A 19,372-nucleotide genomic window follows, 5' to 3' on the forward strand; every position below is an offset into this window, starting at 1 on the left:
TCCAACTCCCCTGTTTACAGCTCTGTTTGCTAGCTCCTGTGCCGCTGCCTGACTGGCTGCCAGTTTTATAGGACCCCTAGTCAGTGAAGCCCCGCCCCCTAATCAGGGCTCAGCTTCTCTCCAAGCACAAAGCCCCTCCAAGCCTCTACACATACAGATACTACCAATACAAAACCAAACACACACAAATACCTTCTCCTCCAACAGAACTCCCACTCAAACTCCCCTGTTTAGAGCTCTGTTTGCAAGCTCCTGTGCCGCTGCAGCTGTCTGTTCCGCTGCCTGACTGGCTGCTACCTTTATAGGACCCCTAGTCAGTGAAGCACCGCCCCCAATCAGGGCTCAGCTTCTCTCCCAGCACAAAGCCCCTCCAAGCCTCTACACATACAGATACTACCAATACAAAAAAACACAAATACCTTCTCCTCCAACAGAACTCCCACTCAAACTCCCCTGCTTACAGCTCTGTTTTCTAGCTCCTGTGCCGCTGTCTGACTGGCTGCTACCTTTATAGGACCCCTAGTCAGTGAAGCCCCGCCCCCTAATCAGGGCTCAGCTTCTCTCCCAGCACAAAGCCCCTACACATACAGATACTACCAATACAAAACCAAACACACACAAATACCTTCTCCTCCAACAGAACTCCCACTCACACTCCCCTGTTTACAGCTCTGTTTGCTAGCTCCTGTGCCGCTGCAGCTGTCTGTGCCGCTGCCTGACTGGCTGCTACCTTTACAGGACCCCTAGTCAGTGAAGCCCCGCCCCCTAATCAGGGCTCAGCTTCTCTCCAAGCACAAAGCCCCTCCAAGCCTCTACACATACAGATACTACCAATACAAAACCGAACACACACAAATACCTTCTCCTCCAACAGAACTCCCACTCAAACTCCCCTGTTTACAGGTCTGTTTGCTAGCTCCTGTGCCGCTGCCTGACTGGCTGCTAGCTTTATAGGACCCCTAGTCAGTGAAGCACCGCCCCCAATCAGGGCTCAGCTTCTCTCCCAGCACAAAGCCCCTCCAAGCCTCTACACATACAGATACTACCAATACAAAAAAACACAAATACCTTCTCCTCCAACAGAACTCCCACTCAAACTCCCCTGTTTACAGCTCTGTTTGCTAGCTCCTGTGCCGCTGCCTGACTGGCTGCTACATTTATAGGACCCCTAGTCAGGGAAGCACCGCCCCCTAATCAGGGCTCAGCTTCTCTCCCAGCACAAAGGCCCTACACATACAGATACTACCAATACAAAACCAAACACACACAAATACCTTCTCCTCCAACAGAACTCCCACTCACACTCCCCTGTTTACAGCTCTGTTTGCTAGCTCCTGTGCCGCTGCAGCTGTCTGTGCCGCTGCCTGACTGGCTGCTACCTTTACAGGACCCCTAGTCAGTGAAGCCCCGCCCCCTAATCAGGGCTCAGCTTCTCTCCCAGCACAAAGCCCCTACACATACAGATACTACCAAGACAAAACCAAACACACACAAATACCTTCTCCTCCAACAGAACTCCCACTCACACTCCCCTGTTTACAGCTCTGTTTACAGCTCTGTTTGCTAGCTCCTGTGCCGCTGCAGCTGTCTGTGCCGCTGCCTGACTGGCTGCTACCTTTACAGGACCCCTAGTCAGTGAAGCCCCGCCCCCTAATCAGGGCTCAGCTTCTCTCCCAGCACAAAGCCCATACACATACGGACACTACCAATACAAAACCGAACACACACAAATACCTTCTCCTCCAACAGAACTCCCACTCTAACTCCCCTGTTTACAGCTCTGTTTGCTAGCTCCTGTGCCACTGAAGCTGTCTGTTCCGATGCCTGACTGGCTGCTACCTTTATAGGACCCCTAGTCAGTGATGCCCCGCCCCCTAATCAGGGCTCAGCTTCTCTCCCAGCACAAAGGCCCTACACATACAGATACTACCAATACAAAACCAAACACACACAAATACCTTCTCCTCCAGCAGAACTCCCACTCCAACTCCCCTGTTTACAGCTCTGTTTGCTAGGTCCTGTGCCGCTGCAGCTGTCTGTGCCGCTGCCTGACTGGCTGCTACCTTTATAGGACGCCTAGTCAGTTAAGCCCCGCCCCCTAATCAGGGCTCAGCTTCTCTCGCAGCACCTAGCCCCTCCAAGCCTCTACACATACAGATACTACCAATACAAAAACACGCACAAATACCTTCTCCTCCAACAGAACTCCCACTCCAACTCCCCTGTTTACAGCTCTGTTTGCTAGCTCCTGTGCCGCTGCCTGACTGGCTGCCAGTTTTATAGGACCCCTAGTCAGTGAAGCCCCGCCCCCTAATCAGGGCTCAGCTTCTCTCCAAGCACAAAGCCCCTCCAAGCCTCTACACATACAGATACTACCAATACAAAACCAAACACACACAAATACCTTCTCCTCCAACAGAACTCCCACTCAAACTCCCCTGTTTAGAGCTCTGTTTGCAAGCTCCTGTGCCGCTGCAGCTGTCTGTTCCGCTGCCTGACTGGCTGCTACCTTTATAGGACCCCTAGTCAGTGAAGCACCGCCCCCAATCAGGGCTCAGCTTCTCTCCCAGCACAAAGCCCCTCCAAGCCTCTACACATACAGATACTACCAATACAAAAAAACACAAATACCTTCTCCTCCAACAGAACTCCCACTCAAACTCCCCTGCTTACAGCTCTGTTTTCTAGCTCCTGTGCCGCTGTCTGACTGGCTGCTACCTTTATAGGACCCCTAGTCAGTGAAGCCCCGCCCCCTAATCAGGGCTCAGCTTCTCTCCCAGCACAAAGCCCCTACACATACAGATACTACCAATACAAAACCAAACACACACAAATACCTTCTCCTCCAACAGAACTCCCACTCACACTCCCCTGTTTACAGCTCTGTTTGCTAGCTCCTGTGCCGCTGCAGCTGTCTGTGCCGCTGCCTGACTGGCTGCTACCTTTACAGGACCCCTAGTCAGTGAAGCCCCGCCCCCTAATCAGGGCTCAGCTTCTCTCCAAGCACAAAGCCCCTCCAAGCCTCTACACATACAGATACTACCAATACAAAACCAAACACACACAAATACCTTCTCCTCCAACAGAACTCCCATTCAAACTCCCCTGCTTACAGCTCTGTTTGCTAGCTCCTGTGCCACTGCCTGACTGGCTGCGACCTTTATAGGACCCCTTGCCGTGAAGCCCCGCCCCCTAATCAGGGCTCAGCTTCTCTCGCAGCACCTAGCCCCTCCAAGCCTCTACACATACAGATACTACAAATACAAAAACACACACAAATACCTTCTCCTCCAACAGAACTCCCACTCAAACTCCCCTGTTTACAGCTCTGTTTGCTAGCTCCTGTGCCGCTGCCTGACTGGCTGCCAGCTTTATAGGACCCCTAGTCAGTGAAGCACCGCCCCCAATCAGGGCTCAGCTTCTCTCCCAGCACAAAGCCCCTCCAAGCCTCTACACATACAGATACTACCAATACAAAAAAAAAATACCTTCTCCTCCAACAGAACTCCCACTCAAACTCCCCTGCTTACAGCTCTGTTTGCTAGCTCCTGTGCCGCTGCAGCTGTCTGTGCCGCTGCCTGACTGGCTGCTACCTTTACAGGACCCCTAGTCAGTGAAGCCCCGCCCCCTAATCAGGGCTCAGCTTCTCTCCCAGCACAAAGCCCCTTCAAACCTCTACACATACAGATACTACCAATACAAAAACAAACACAAATACCTTCTCCTCCAACAGAACTCCCACTCAAACTCCCCTGTTTACAGGTCTGTTTGCTAGCTCCTGTGCCGCTGCCTGACTGGCTGCTAGCTTTATAGGACCCCTAGTCAGTGAAGCACCGCCCCCAAACAGGGCTCAGCTTCTCTCCCAGCACAAAGCCCCTCCAAGCCTCTACACATACAGATACTACCAATACAAAAAAACACAAATACCTTCTCCTCCAACAGAACTCCCACTCAAACTCCCCTGTTTACAGCTCTGTTTGCTAGCTCCTGTGCCGCTGCCTGACTGGCTGCTACATTTATAGGACCCCTAGTCAGGGAAGCACCGCCCCCTAATCAGGGCTCAGCTTCTCTCCCAGCACAAAGGCCCTACACATACAGATACTACCAATACAAAACCAAACACACACAAATACCTTCTCCTCCAACAGAACTCCCACTCACACTCCCCTGTTTACAGCTCTGTTTGCTAGCTCCTGTGCCGCTGCAGCTGTCTGTGCCGCTGCCTGACTGGCTGCTACCTTTACAGGACCCCTAGTCAGTGAAGCCCCGCCCCCTAATCAGGGCTCAGCTTCTCTCCCAGCACAAAGCCCCTACACATACAGATACTACCAAGACAAAACCAAACACACACAAATACCTTCTCCTCCAACAGAACTCCCACTCACACTCCCCTGTTTACAGCTCTGTTTACAGCTCTGTTTGCTAGCTCCTGTGCCGCTGCAGCTGTCTGTGCCGCTGCCTGACTGGCTGCTACCTTTACAGGACCCCTAGTCAGTGAAGCCCCGCCCCCTAATCAGGGCTCAGCTTCTCTCCCAGCACAAAGCCCCTCCAAGCCTCTACACATACAGATACTACCAATACAAAAAAACACAAATACCTTCTCCTCCAACAGAACTCCCACTCAAACTCCCCTGCTTACAGCTCTGTTTTCTAGCTCCTGTGCCGCTGTCTGACTGGCTGCTACCTTTATAGGACCCCTAGTCAGTGAAGCCCCGCCCCCTAATCAGGGCTCAGCTTCTCTCCCAGCACAAAGCCCCTACACATACAGATACTACCAATACAAAACCAAACACACACAAATACCTTCTCCTCCAACAGAACTCCCACTCACACTCCCCTGTTTACAGCTCTGTTTGCTAGCTCCTGTGCCACTGCCTGACTGGCTGCGACCTTTATAGGACCCCTTGCCGTGAAGCCCCGCCCCCTAATCAGGGCTCAGCTTCTCTCGCAGCACCTAGCCCCTCCAAGCCTCTACACATACAGATACTACAAATACAAAAACACACACAAATACCTTCTCCTCCAACAGAACTCCCACTCAAACTCCCCTGTTTACAGCTCTGTTTGCTAGCTCCTGTGCCGCTGCCTGACTGGCTGCCAGTTTTATAGGACCCCTAGTCAGTGAAGCACCGCCCCCAATCAGGGCTCAGCTTCTCTCCCAGCACAAAGCCCCTCCAAGCCTCTACACATACAGATACTACCAATACAAAAAAAAATACCTTCTCCTCCAACAGAACTCCCACTCAAACTCCCCTGCTTACAGCTCTGTTTGCTAGCTCCTGTGCCGCTGCAGCTGTCTGTGCCGCTGCCTGACTGGCTGCTACCTTTACAGGACCCCTAGTCAGTGAAGCCCCGCCCCCTAATCAGGGCTCAGCTTCTCTCCCAGCACAAAGCCCCTTCAAACCTCTACACATACAGATACTACCAATACAAAAACAAACACAAATACCTTCTCCTCCAACAGAACTCCCACTCAAACTCCCTTGTTTACAGCTCTGTTTGCTAGCTCCTGTGCCACTGAAGCTGTCTGTTCCGCTGCCTGACTGGCTGCTACCTTTATAGGACCCCTAGTCAGTGAAGCCCCGCCCCCTAATCAGGGCTCAGCTTCTCTCCCAGCACAAAGCCCGTACACATACAGACACTACCAATACAAAACCGAACACACACAAATACCTTCTCCTCCAACAGAACTCCCACTCAAACTCCCCTGTTTACAGGTCTGTTTGCTAGCTCCTGTGCCGCTGCCTGACTGGCTGCTAGCTTTATAGGACCCCTAGTCAGTGAAGCACCGCCCCCAATCAGGGCTCAGCTTCTCTCCCAGCACAAAGCCCCTCCAAGCCTCTACACATACAGATACTACCAATACAAAAAAACACAAATACCTTCTCCTCCAACAGAACTCCCACTCAAACTCCCCTGTTTACAGCTCTGTTTGCTAGCTCCTGTGCCGCTGCCTGACTGGCTGCTACATTTATAGGACCCCTAGTCAGGGAAGCACCGCCCCCTAATCAGGGCTCAGCTTCTCTCCCAGCACAAAGGCCCTACACATACAGATACTACCAATACAAAACCAAACACACACAAATACCTTCTCCTCCAACAGAACTCCCACTCACACTCCCCTGTTTACAGCTCTGTTTGCTAGCTCCTGTGCCGCTGCAGCTGTCTGTGCCGCTGCCTGACTGGCTGCTACCTTTACAGGACCCCTAGTCAGTGAAGCCCCGCCCCCTAATCAGGGCTCAGCTTCTCTCCCAGCACAAAGCCCCTACACATACAGATACTACCAAGACAAAACCAAACACACACAAATACCTTCTCCTCCAACAGAACTCCCACTCACATTCCCCTGTTTACAGCTCTGTTTACAGCTCTGTTTGCTAGCTCCTGTGCCGCTGCAGCTGTCTGTGCCGCTGCCTGACTGGCTGCTACCTTTACAGGACCCCTAGTCAGTGAAGCCCCGCCCCCTAATCAGGGCTCAGCTTCTCTCCCAGCACAAAGCCCATACACATACGGACACTACCAATACAAAACCAAACACACACAAATACCTTCTCCTCCAACAGAACTCCCACTCTAACTCCCCTGTTTACAGCTCTGTTTGCTAGCTCCTGTGCCACTGAAGCTGTCTGTTCCGATGCCTGACTGGCTGCTACCTTTATAGGACCCCTAGTCAGTGATGCCCCGCCCCCTAATCAGGGCTCAGCTTCTCTCCCAGCACAAAGGCCCTACACATACAGATACTACCAATACAAAACCAAACACACACAAATACCTTCTCCTCCAGCAGAACTCCCACTCCAACTCCCCTGTTTACAGCTCTGTTTGCTAGGTCCTGTGCCGCTGCAGCTGTCTGTGCCGCTGCCTGACTGGCTGCTACCTTTATAGGACGCCTAGTCAGTTAAGCCCCGCCCCCTAATCAGGGCTCAGCTTCTCTCGCAGCACCTAGCCCCTCCAAGCCTCTACACATACAGATACTACCAATACAAAAACACGCACAAATACCTTCTCCTCCAACAGAACTCCCACTCCAACTCCCCTGTTTACAGCTCTGTTTGCTAGCTCCTGTGCCGCTGCCTGACTGGCTGCCAGTTTTATAGGACCCCTAGTCAGTGAAGCCCCGCCCCCTAATCAGGGCTCAGCTTCTCTCCAAGCACAAAGCCCCTCCAAGCCTCTACACATACAGATACTACCAATACAAAACCAAACACACACAAATACCTTCTCCTCCAACAGAACTCCCACTCAAACTCCCCTGTTTAGAGCTCTGTTTGCAAGCTCCTGTGCCGCTGCAGCTGTCTGTTCCGCTGCCTGACTGGCTGCTACCTTTATAGGACCCCTAGTCAGTGAAGCACCGCCCCCAATCAGGGCTCAGCTTCTCTCCCAGCACAAAGCCCCTCCAAGCCTCTACACATACAGATACTACCAATACAAAAAAACACAAATACCTTCTCCTCCAACAGAACTCCCACTCAAACTCCCCTGCTTACAGCTCTGTTTTCTAGCTCCTGTGCCGCTGTCTGACTGGCTGCTACCTTTATAGGACCCCTAGTCAGTGAAGCCCCGCCCCCTAATCAGGGCTCAGCTTCTCTCCCAGCACAAAGCCCCTACACATACAGATACTACCAATACAAAACCAAACACACACAAATACCTTCTCCTCCAACAGAACTCCCACTCACACTCCCCTGTTTACAGCTCTGTTTGCTAGCTCCTGTGCCGCTGCAGCTGTCTGTGCCGCTGCCTGACTGGCTGCTACCTTTACAGGACCCCTAGTCAGTGAAGCCCCGCCCCCTAATCAGGGCTCAGCTTCTCTCCAAGCACAAAGCCCCTCCAAGCCTCTACACATACAGATACTACCAATACAAAACCAAACACACACAAATACCTTCTCCTCCAACAGAACTCCCATTCAAACTCCCCTGCTTACAGCTCTGTTTGCTAGCTCCTGTGCCACTGCCTGACTGGCTGCGACCTTTATAGGACCCCTTGCCGTGAAGCCCCGCCCCCTAATCAGGGCTCAGCTTCTCTCGCAGCACCTAGCCCCTCCAAGCCTCTACACATACAGATACTACAAATACAAAAACACACACAAATACCTTCTCCTCCAACAGAACTCCCACTCAAACTCCCCTGTTTACAGCTCTGTTTGCTAGCTCCTGTGCCGCTGCCTGACTGGCTGCCAGCTTTATAGGACCCCTAGTCAGTGAAGCACCGCCCCCAATCAGGGCTCAGCTTCTCTCCCAGCACAAAGCCCCTCCAAGCCTCTACACATACAGATACTACCAATACAAAAAAAAAATACCTTCTCCTCCAACAGAACTCCCACTCAAACTCCCCTGCTTACAGCTCTGTTTGCTAGCTCCTGTGCCGCTGCAGCTGTCTGTGCCGCTGCCTGACTGGCTGCTACCTTTACAGGACCCCTAGTCAGTGAAGCCCCGCCCCCTAATCAGGGCTCAGCTTCTCTCCCAGCACAAAGCCCCTTCAAACCTCTACACATACAGATACTACCAATACAAAAACAAACACAAATACCTTCTCCTCCAACAGAACTCCCACTCAAACTCCCCTGTTTACAGGTCTGTTTGCTAGCTCCTGTGCCGCTGCCTGACTGGCTGCTAGCTTTATAGGACCCCTAGTCAGTGAAGCACCGCCCCCAAACAGGGCTCAGCTTCTCTCCCAGCACAAAGCCCCTCCAAGCCTCTACACATACAGATACTACCAATACAAAAAAACACAAATACCTTCTCCTCCAACAGAACTCCCACTCAAACTCCCCTGCTTACAGCTCTGTTTGCTAGCTCCTGTGCCGCTTCAGCTGTCTGTGCCGCTGCCTGACTGGCTGCTACCTTTATAGGACCCCTAGTCAGTGAAGCCCCGCCCCCTAATCAGGGCTCAGCTTCTCTCCAAGCACAAGGCCCCGCCAAACCCCTACACATACAGATACTACCAATACAAAACCAAACACACACAAATACCATCTCCTCCAACAGAACTCCCACTCAAACTCCCGTGTTTACAGCTCTGTTTGCTAGCTCCTGTGCCGCTGCAGCTGTCTGTGCCGATGCCTGACTGGCTGCTACCTTTATAGGACCCCTAGTCAGTGAAGCCCCGCCCCCTAATCAGGGCTCAGCTTCTCTCCCAGCACAAAGCCCCTACACATACAGATACTACCAATACAAAACCAAACACACACAAATACCTTCTCCTCCAACAGAACTCCCACTCACACTCCCCTGTTTACAGCTCTGTTTGCTAGCTCCTGTGCCGCTGCAGCTGTCTGTGCCGCTGCCTGACTGGCTGCTACCTTTACAGGACCCCTAGTCAGTGAAGCCCCGCCCCCTAATCAGGGCTCAGCTTCTCTCCAAGCACAAAGCCCCGCCAAACCCCTACACATACAGACACTACCAATACAAAAAAACATACACAAATACCTTCTCCTCCAACAGAACTCCCACTCAAACTCCCCTGCTTACAGCTCTGTTTTCTAGCTCCTGTGCCGCTGTCTGACTGGCTGCTACCTTTATAGGACCCCTAGTCAGTGAAGACCCGCCCCCTAATCAGGGCTCAGCTTCTCTCCAAGCACAAAGCCCCTCCAAGCCTCTACACATACAGATACTACCAATACAAAACCAAACACACACAAATACCTTCTCCTCCAACAGAACTCCCACTCAAACTCCCCTGTTTACAGCTCTGTTTGCTAGCTCCTGTGCCGCTGCAGCTGTCTTAGCCGCTGCCTGACTGGCTGCTACCTTTATAGGACACCTAGTCAGTGATGCCCCGCCCCCTAATCAGGGCTCAGCTTCTCTCCCAGCACAAAGCCCGTACACATACGGACACTACCAATACAAAACCGAACACACACAAATACCTTCTCCTCCAACAGAACTCCCACTCAAACTCCCCTGTTTACAGCTCTGTTTGCTAGCTCCTGTGCCGCTGCAGCTGTCTGTTCCGATGCCTGACTGGCTGCTACCTTTATAGGACCCCTAGTCAGTGATGCCCCGCCCCCTAATCAGGGCTCAGCTTCTCTCCCAGCACAAAGCCCCTACACATACAGATACTACCAATACAAAACCAAACACACACAAATACCTTCTCCTCCAGCAGAACTCCCATTCAAACTCCCCTGCTTACAGCTCTGTTTGCTAGCTCCTGTGCCACTGCCTGACTGGCTGCGACCTTTATAGGACCCCTTGCCGTGAAGCCCCGCCCCCTAATCAGGGCTCAGCTTCTCTCGCAGCACCTAGCCCCTCCAAGCCTCTACACATACAGATACTACAAATACAAAAACACACACAAATACCTTCTCCTCCAACAGAACTCCCACTCAAACTCCCCTGTTTACAGCTCTGTTTGCTAGCTCCTGTGCCGCTGCCTGACTGGCTGCCAGTTTTATAGGACCCCTAGTCAGTGAAGCACCGCCCCCAATCAGGGCTCAGCTTCTCTCCCAGCACAAAGCCCCTCCAAGCCTCTACACATACAGATACTACCAATACAAAAAAAAATACCTTCTCCTCCAACAGAACTCCCACTCAAACTCCCCTGCTTACAGCTCTGTTTGCTAGCTCCTGTGCCGCTGCAGCTGTCTGTGCCGCTGCCTGACTGGCTGCTACCTTTACAGGACCCCTAGTCAGTGAAGCCCCGCCCCCTAATCAGGGCTCAGCTTCTCTCCCAGCACAAAGCCCCTTCAAACCTCTACACATACAGATACTACCAATACAAAAACAAACACAAATACCTTCTCCTCCAACAGAACTCCCACTCAAACTCCCCTGTTTACAGCTCTGTTTGCTAGCTCCTGTGCCACTGAAGCTGTCTGTTCCGCTGCCTGACTGGCTGCTACCTTTATAGGACCCCTAGTCAGTGAAGCCCCGCCCCCTAATCAGTGCTCAGCTTCTCTCCCAGCACAAAGCCCGTACACATACAGACACTACCAATACAAAACCGAACACACACAAATACCTTCTCCTCCAACAGAACTCCCACTCAAACTCCCCTGTTTACAGGTCTGTTTGCTAGCTCCTGTGCCGCTGCCTGACTGGCTGCTAGCTTTATAGGACCCCTAGTCAGTGAAGCACCGCCCCCAATCAGGGCTCAGCTTCTCTCCCAGCACAAAGCCCCTCCAAGCCTCTACACATACAGATACTACCAATACAAAAAAACACAAATACCTTCTCCTCCAACAGAACTCCCACTCAAACTCCCCTGTTTACAGCTCTGTTTGCTAGCTCCTGTGCCGCTGCCTGACTGGCTGCTACATTTATAGGACCCCTAGTCAGGGAAGCACCGCCCCCTAATCAGGGCTCAGCTTCTCTCCCAGCACAAAGGCCCTACACATACAGATACTACCAATACAAAACCAAACACACACAAATACCTTCTCCTCCAACAGAACTCCCACTCACACTCCCCTGTTTACAGCTCTGTTTGCTAGCTCCTGTGCCGCTGCAGCTGTCTGTGCCGCTGCCTGACTGGCTGCTACCTTTACAGGACCCCTAGTCAGTGAAGCCCCGCCCCCTAATCAGGACTCAGCTTCTCTCCCAGCACAAAGCCCCTACACATACAGATACTACCAAGACAAAACCAAACACACACAAATACCTTCTCCTCCAACAGAACTCCCACTCACACTCCCCTGTTTACAGCTCTGTTTGCTAGCTCCTGTGCCGCTGCCGCTGTCTGTGCCGCTGCCTGACTGGCTGCTACCTTTACAGGACCCCTAGTCAGTGAAGCCCCGCCCCCTAATCAGGGCTCAGCTTCTCTCCCAGCACAAAGCCCCTCCAAGCCTCTACACATACAGATACTACCAATAAAAAACCAAACACACACAAATACCTTCTCCTCCAACAGAACTCCCACTCAAACTCCCCTGTTCACAGCTCTGTTTGCTAGCTCCTGTGCCGCTGCCTGACTGGCTGCTACCTTTATAGGACCCCTAGTCAGGGAAGCCCCGCCCCCTAATCAGGGCTCAGCTTCTCTCCCAGCACAAAGGCCCTACACATACAGATACTACCAATACAAAACCAAACACACACAAATACCTTCTCCTCCAGCAGAACTCCCACTCCAACTCCCCTGTTTACAGCTCTGTTTGCTAGCTCCTGTGCCGCTGCAGCTGTCTGTGCCGCTGCCTGACTGGCTGCTACCTTTATAGGACGCCTAGTCAGTTAAGCCCCGCCCCCTAATCAGGGCTCAGCTTCTCTCGCAGCACCTAGCCCCTCCAAGCCTCTACACATACAGATACTACCAATACAAAAACACACACAAATACCTTCTCCTCCAACAGAACTCCCACTCCAACTCCCCTGTTTACAGCTCTGTTTGCTAGCTCCTGTGCCGCTGCCTGACTGGCTGCCAGTTTTATAGGACCCCTAGTCAGTGAAGCCCCGCCCCCTAATCAGGGCTCAGCTTCTCTCCCAGCACAAAGCCCCTGCACATACAGATACTGACAATACAAAACCAAAAACACACAAATACCTTCTCCTCCAACAGAACTCCCACTCCAACTCCCCTGTTTACAGCTCTGTTTGCTAGCTCCTGTGCCGCTGCAGCTGTCTTAGCCGCTGCCTGACTGGCTGCTACCTTTATAGGACACCTAGTCAGTGATGCCCCGCCCCCTAATCAGGGCTCAGCTTCTCTCCCAGCACAAAGCCCGTACACATACGGACACTACCAATACAAAACCGAACACACACAAATACCTTCTCCTCCAACAGAACTCCCACTCAAACTCCCCTGTTTACAGCTCTGTTTGCTAGCTCCTGTGCCACTGCAGCTGTCTGTTCCGATGCCTGACTGGCTGCTACCTTTATAGGACCCCTAGTCAGTGATGCCCCGCCCCCTAATCAGGGCTCAGCTTCTCTCGCAGCACCTAGCCCCTCCAAGCCTCTGCACATACAGATACTACCAATACAAAAACACACACAAATACCTTCTCCTCCAACAGAACTCCCACTCAAACTCCCCTGTTTACAGCTCTGTTTGCTCGCTCCTGTGCCGCTGCCTGACTGGCTGCCAGTTTTATAGGACCCCTAGTCAGTGAAGCACCGCCCCCAATCAGGGCTCAGCTTCTCTCCCGGCACAAAGCCCCTCCAAGCCTCTACACATACAGATACTACCAATACAAAAAAACACAAATACCTTCTCCTCCAACAGAACTCCCACTCAAACTCCCCTGCTTACAGCTCTGTTTTCTAGCTCCTGTGCCGCTGTCTGACTGGCTGCTACCTTTATAGGACCCCTAGTCAGTGAAGCCCCGCCCCCTAATCAGGGCTCAGCTTCTCTCCCAGCACAAAGCCCCTACACATACAGATACTACCAATACAAAACCAAACACACACAAATACCTTCTCCTCCAACAGAACTCCCACTCACACTCCCCTGTTTACAGCTCTGTTTGCTAGCTCCTGTGCCGCTGCAGCTGTCTGTGCCGCTGCCTGACTGGCTGCTACCTTTACAGGACCCCTAGTCAGTGAAGCCCCGCCCCCTAATCAGGGCTCAGCTTCTCTCCCAGCACAAAGCCCCTTCAAACCTCTACACATACAGATACTACCAATACAAAAACAAACACAAATACCTTCTCCTCCAACAGAACTCCCATTCAAACTCCCCTGCTTACAGCTCTGTTTGCTAGCTCCTGTGCCACTGCCTGACTGGCTGCGACCTTTATAGGACCCCTTGCCGTGAAGCCCCGCCCCCTAATCAGGGCTCAGCTTCTCTCGCAGCACCTAGCCCCTCCAAGCCTCTACACATACAGATACTACAAATACAAAAACACACACAAATACCTTCTCCTCCAACAGAACTCCCACTCAAACTCCCCTGTTTACAGCTCTGTTTGCTAGCTCCTGTGCCGCTGCCTGACTGGCTGCCAGTTTTATAGGACCCCTAGTCAGTGAAGCACCGCCCCCAATCAGGGCTCAGCTTCTCTCCCAGCACAAAGCCCCTCCAAGCCTCTACACATACAGATACTACCAATACAAAAAAAAAATACCTTCTCCTCCAACAGAACTCCCACTCAAACTCCCCTGCTTACAGCTCTGTTTGCTAGCTCCTGTGCCGCTGCAGCTGTCTGTGCCGCTGCCTGACTGGCTGCTACCTTTACAGGACCCCTAGTCAGTGAAGCCCCGCCCCCTAATCAGGGCTCAGCTTCTCTCCCAGCACAAAGCCCCTTCAAACCTCTACACATACAGATACTACCAATACAAAAACAAACACAAATACCTTCTCCTCCAACAGAACTCCCACTCAAACTCCCCTGTTTACAGCTCTGTTTGCTAGCTCCTGTGCCACTGAAGCTGTCTGTTCCGCTGCCTGACTGGCTGCTACCTTTATAGGACCCCTAGTCAGTGAAGCCCCGCCCCCTAATCAGTGCTCAGCTTCTCTCCCAGCACAAAGCCCGTACACATACAGACACTACCAATACAAAACCGAACACACACAAATACCTTCTCCTCCAACAGAACTCCCACTCAAACTCACCTGTTTACAGGTCTGTTTGCTAGCTCCTGTGCCGCTGCCTGACTGGCTGCTAGCTTTATAGGACCCCTAGTCAGTGAAGCACCGCCCCCAATCAGGGCTCAGCTTCTCTCCCAGCACAAAGCCCCTCCAAGCCTCTACACATACAGATACTACCAATACAAAAAAACACAAATACCTTCTCCTCCAACAGAACTCCCACTCAAACTCCCCTGTTTACAGCTCTGTTTGCTAGCTCCTGTGCCGCTGCCTGACTGGCTGCTACATTTATAGGACCCCTAGTCAGGGAAGCACCGCCCCCTAATCAGGGCTCAGCTTCTCTCCCAGCACAAAGGCCCTACACATACAGATACTACCAATACAAAACCAAACACACACAAATACCTTCTCCTCCAACAGAACTCCCACTCACACTCCCCTGTTTACAGCTCTGTTTGCTAGGTCCTGTGCCGCTGCAGCTGTCTGTGCCGCTGCCTGACTGGCTGCTACCTTTACAGGACCCCTAGTCAGTGAAGCCCCGCCCCCTAATCAGGACTCAGCTTCTCTCCCAGCACAAAGCCCCTCCAAGCCTCTACACATACAGATACTACCAATACAAAACCAAACACACACAAATACCTTCTCCTCCAACAGAACTCCCACTCAAACTCCCCTGTTCACAGCTCTGTTTGCTAGCTCCTGTGCCGCTGCCTGACTGGCTGCTACCTTTATAGGACCCCTAGTCAGGGAAGCCCCGCCCCCTAATCAGGGCTCAGCTTCTCTCCCAGCACAAAGGCCCTACACATACAGATACTACCAATACAAAACCAAACACACACAAATACCTTCTCCTCCAGCAGAACTCCCACTCCAACTCCCCTGTTTACAGCTCTGTTTGCTAGCTCCTGTGCCGCTGCAGCTGTCTGTGCCGCTGCCTGACTGGCTGCTACCTTTATAGGACGCCTAGTCAGTTAAGCCCCGCCCCCTAATCAGGGCTCAGCTTCTCTCGCAGCACCTAGCCCCTCCAAGCCTCTACACATACAGATACTACCAATACAAAAACACACACAAATACCTTCTCCTCCAACAGAACTCCCACTCCAACTCCCCTGTTTACAGCTCTGTTTGCTAGCTCCTGTGCCGCTGCCTGACTGGCTGCCAGTTTTATAGGACCCCTAGTCAGTGAAGCCCCGCCCCCTAATCAGGGCTCAGCTTCTCTCCAAGCACAAAGCCCCTCCAAGCCTCTACACATACAGATACTACCAATACAAAACCAAACACACACAAATACCTTCTCCTCCAACAGAACTCCCACTCAAATTCCCCTGTTTAGAGCTCTGTTTGCAAGCTCCTGTGCCGCTGCAGCTGTCTGTGCCGCTGCCTGACTGGCTGCTACCTTTATAGGACCCCTTGTCAGTGAAGCCCCGCCCCCTAATCAGGGCTCAGCTTCTCTCCCAGCACAAAGCCCCTTCAAACCTCTACACATACAGATACTACCAATACAAAAACACACACAAATACCTTCTCCTCCAACAGAACTCCCACTCAAACTCCCCTGTTTACAGCTCTGTTTGCTAGCTCCTGTGCCACTGCAGCTGTCTGTTCCGCTGCCTGACTGGCTGCTACCTTTATAGGACCCCTAGTCAGGGAAGCCCCGCCCCCTAATCAGGGCTCAGCTTCTCTCCCAGCACAAAGCCCCTGCACATACAGATACTGACAATACAAAACCAAAAACACACAAATACCTTCTCCTCCAACAGAACTCCCACTCCAACTCCCCTGTTTACAGCTCTGTTTGCTAGCTCCTGTGCCGCTGCAGCTGTCTTAGCCGCTGCCTGACTGGCTGCTACCTTTATAGGACACCTAGTCAGTGATGCCCCGCCCCCTAATCAGGGCTCAGCTTCTCTCCCAGCACAAAGCCCGTACACATACGGACACTACCAATACAAAACCGAACACACACAAATACCTTCTCCTCCAACAGAACTCCCACTCAAACTCCCCTGTTTACAGCTCTGTTTGCTCGCTCCTGTGCCGCTGCCTGACTGGCTGCCAGTTTTATAGGACCCCTAGTCAGTGAAGCACCGCCCCCAATCAGGGCTCAGCTTCTCTCCCAGCACAAAGCCCGTACACATACGGACACTACCAATACAAAACCGAACACACACAAATACCTTCTCCTCCAACAGAACTCCCACTCAAACTCCCCTGTTTACAGCTCTGTTTGCTAGCTCCTGTGCCACAGCAGCTGTCTGTTCCGATGCCTGATTGGCTGCTACCTTTATAGGACCCCTAGTCAGTGAAGCCCCGCCCCCTAATCAGGACTCAGCTTCTCTCCCAGCACAAAGCCCCTACACATACAGATACTACCAAGACAAAACCAAACACACACAAATACCTTCTCCTCCAACAGAACTCCCACTCACACTCCCCTGTTTACAGCTCTGTTTGCTAGCTCCTGTGCCGCTGCAGCTGTCTGTGCCGCTGCCTGACTGGCTGCTACCTTTACAGGACCCCTAGTCAGTGAAGCCCCGCCCCCTAATCAGGGCTCAGCTTCTCTCCCAGCACAAAGCCCCTCCAAGCCTCTACACATACAGATACTACCAATACAAAAAAACACAAATACCTTCTCCTCCAACAGAACTCCCACTCAAACTCCCCTGCTTACAGCTCTGTTTTCTAGCTCCTGTGCCGCTGTCTGACTGGCTGCTACCTTTATAGGACCCCTAGTCAGTGAAGCCCCGCCCCCTAATCAGGGCTCAGCTTCTCTCCCAGCACAAAGCCCCTACACATACAGATACTACCAATACAAAACCAAACACACACAAATACCTTCTCCTCCAACAGAACTCCCACTCACACTCCCCTGTTTACAGCTCTGTTTGCTAGCTCCTGTGCCACTGCCTGACTGGCTGCGACCTTTATAGGACCCCTTGCCGTGAAGCCCCGCCCCCTAATCAGGGCTCAGCTTCTCTCGCAGCACCTAGCCCCTCCAAGCCTCTACACATACAGATACTACAAATACAAAAACACACACAAATACCTTCTCCTCCAACAGAACTCCCACTCAAACTCCCCTGTTTACAGCTCTGTTTGCTAGCTCCTGTGCCGCTGCCTGACTGGCTGCCAGTTTTATAGGACCCCTAGTCAGTGAAGCACCGCCCCCAATCAGGGCTCAGCTTCTCTCCCAGCACAAAGCCCCTCCAAGCCTCTACACATACAGATACTACCAATACAAAAAAAAATACCTTCTCCTCCAACAGAACTCCCACTCAAACTCCCCTGCTTACAGCTCTGTTTGCTAGCTCCTGTGCCGCTGCAGCTGTCTGTGCCGCTGCCTGACTGGCTGCTACCTTTACAGGACCCCTAGTCAGTGAAGCCCCGCCCCCTAATCAGGGCTCAGCTTCTCTCCCAGCACAAAGCCCCTTCAAACCTCTACACATACAGATACTACCAATACAAAAACACACACAAATACCTTCTCCTCCAACAGAACTCCCACTCAAACTCCCTTGTTTACAGCTCTGTTTGCTAGCTCCTGTGCCACTGAAGCTGTCTGTTCCGCTGCCTGACTGGCTGCTACCTTTATAGGACCCCTAGTCAGTGAAGCCCCGCCCCCTAATCAGGGCTCAGCTTCTCTCCCAGCACAAAGCCCGTACACATACAGACACTACCAATACAAAACCGAACACACACAAATACCTTCTCCTCCAACAGAACTCCCACTCAAACTCCCCTGTTTACAGGTCTGTTTGCTAGCTCCTGTGCCGCTGCCTGACTGGCTGCTAGCTTTATAGGACCCCTAGTCAGTGAAGCACCGCCCCCAATCAGGGCTCAGCTTCTCTCCCAGCACAAAGCCCCTCCAAGCCTCTACACATACAGATACTACCAATACAAAAAAACACAAATACCTTCTCCTCCAACAGAACTCCCACTCAAACTCCCCTGTTTACAGCTCTGTTTGCTAGCTCCTGTGCCGCTGCCTGACTGGCTGCTACATTTATAGGACCCCTAGTCAGGGAAGCACCGCCCCCTAATCAGGGCTCAGCTTCTCTCCCAGCACAAAGGCCCTACACATACAGATACTACCAATACAAAACCAAACACACACAAATACCTTCTCCTCCAACAGAACTCCCACTCACACTCCCCTGTTTACAGCTCTGTTTACAGCTCTGTTTGCTAGCTCCTGTGCCGCTGCAGCTGTCTGTGCCGCTGCCTGACTGGCTGCTACCTTTACAGGACCCCTAGTCAGTGAAGCCCCGCCCCCTAATCAGGGCTCAGCTTCTCTCCCAGCACAAAGCCCCTCCAAGCCTCTACACATACAGATACTACCAATACAAAACCAAACACACACAAATACCTTCTCCTCCAACAGAACCCCACTCAAACTCCCCTGTTCACAGCTCTGTTTGCTAGCTCCTGTGCCGCTGCCTGACTGGCTGCTACCTTTATAGGACCCCTAGTCAGGGAAGCCCCGCCCCCTAATCAGGGCTCAGCTTCTCTCCCAGCACAAAGCCCCTGCACATACAGATACTGACAATACAAAACCAAACACACACAAATACCTTCTCCTCCAACAGAACTCCCACTCAAACTCCCCTGTTTACAGCTCTGTTTGCTAGCTCCTGTGCCGCTGCAGCTGTCTGTGCCGCTGCCTGACTGGCTGCTACCTTCATAGGACACCTAGTCAGTTAAGCCCCGCCCCCTAATCAGGGCTCAGCTTCTCTCGCAGCACCTAGCCCCTCCAAGCCTCTACACATACAGATACTACCAATACAAACACACACACAAATACCTTCTCCTCCAACAGAACTCCCACTCAAACTCCCCTGTTTACAGCTCTGTTTGCTAGCTCCTGTGCCGCTGCCTGACTGGCTGCTACCTTTATAGGACCCCTAGTCAGTGAAGC

The sequence above is a fragment of the Lepidochelys kempii genome, chromosome 16 (assembly GCF_965140285.1).
Source record: "Lepidochelys kempii isolate rLepKem1 chromosome 16, rLepKem1.hap1, whole genome shotgun sequence".
Classification (NCBI taxonomy): Eukaryota; Metazoa; Chordata; order Testudines; family Cheloniidae; genus Lepidochelys; species Lepidochelys kempii.